Below are 1376 nucleotides of genomic sequence, written 5' to 3'. Positions count from 1 at the left end.
GAGCGGGCGGCCCAGGCTGGCCCTTCAGCCCCCTGGGCCTGGGCAGACCGGCTGCCAGGTGTGGAGATGCTGGAGGCTCGTTTGGCCGCCCCGCTCTGCCCCGGCCGCCGTCCCTCCGCGGGCGGAGCACTGGGACCGGAGATCCCCGCACACCCACAGGCGCGCACACCCCTGGTGGCCAGAAGCGCTTTTCTGATTTCCTTCCCTCAGGCCTGGCCATCCCACTGCAGGAAACATTCCCCTCCACAAGGCGCGGGGTTTTGGAGGCCTCCGCCCAAGACTACTGCAGCCAGAAAGCTGGGCAGGAAATGACAGGCTCACGCTCACCCTCGGGGATAAGCGCTGCCCAGGCTCGGTGGGCGGCGGAGGAGGGCGGAGCCAGAGGCGACCGAAGGGACCGGCGTGGGTAGCTCACCTTTGCACCTGGAGCTACAGAGTAGTGGGACGGGCTGGGGAACTTGGAGCCCCCTTTCATTTCAGGTTTTTTCGGTGCTTTTATTCCTTTAACCTTCGGATCCATTCCCCTTTCTGGAATCTGGATGGGCTCCGGAAGGACAGCAGAGGCGGGAGAATTCAGGAGGCCGAGGTGTTCTGAGAACTCTGGGCGTGATGCTATCTCTCAGAGCCTCCCTCTCTGTGGAAAGGGAGCTGGTTGGGCGTGTGGACGGTGGCGGGTGGCCTGAATAAAAAAGAAAAGGCAGACCCATTCCCAGCCCAAGGCATTCAAAGACATCCTCACCCCCAGCTGTCTCGTGTCCGGTAGAATGGCATTATGTAAAAGATCTGGCATGTCACCCAGTGGCACATCTGGTAGGTGTAGATGGCATTCATTAGCACGGGGCTTCTACTCTGCGGCATGCCAAAGCGCTGACAGAGATGCCCGCTGCCAATCATTCACTCGCTGCCAGTCCCAGAGCGCGGCCGGATGCGATGGCTCCCTTCCACCCTGGCAGGAGAACTAGAGGAAACAATGTGCTGAGACAGGAAAAGATGAAAGCGGAGCTGAGGACGCGAGGCACCCAGGGGATGTATGCCGTGAGGAGGTGATGGAGGAAGAGTCACGTAGCAAGAAAGCATATGAAGGAGCTCAGGAGGGAGGTTTGCTCGCGGTTCTGCCTGCCTGGGGCTGCACTGAGGGCAAGGATGGGGAACCCCTTTAGAAACCGGAAGTTGAGGTTGCTTCTGGAAAACACACAAAAACCCAACCCCTACTCCCTAATGCAAGACTTCCTTCTCCCTCTCCTTGGTTTGTCTCTTAACACCTCTACCTAGAACCCTACTTGGCTTTGCCTTGCTTGTGCCGTGACTTTCAGATGACCAAGATAAAGAGTGCCTTCCAGTTTTTAATTTTGCATAGTTCTACTGGCCTTGTAATT

At 58.1% G+C, this 1376-nt stretch overlaps 1 protein-coding gene across 1 annotated transcript in view; it reads right to left on the bottom strand.

Annotated features, from left to right (window-relative positions):
* Positions 1 to 1162, bottom strand: part of Prdm8 (PR domain containing 8) — a 20349-nt gene extending 19187 nt beyond the window's left edge. The window contains exons 1-2 of the mRNA XM_005388496.2: positions 740 to 1162; positions 416 to 634 (exon numbers count right to left, since the gene is read on the bottom strand). The gene's annotated coding sequence lies outside the window, so the exon portion shown is untranslated. The remainder of the gene's footprint in view (positions 1 to 415; positions 635 to 739) is intronic.
* Between the last annotated feature and the right edge of the window lie 214 nt (positions 1163 to 1376).

This window comes from Chinchilla lanigera, unplaced genomic scaffold, assembly GCF_000276665.1.
Source record: "Chinchilla lanigera isolate Chin_1 unplaced genomic scaffold, ChiLan1.0 scaffold00032, whole genome shotgun sequence".
Lineage (NCBI taxonomy): Eukaryota > Metazoa > Chordata > Mammalia > Rodentia > Chinchillidae > Chinchilla > Chinchilla lanigera.
This window is presented reverse-complemented; position numbering and strand designations above follow the sequence as displayed.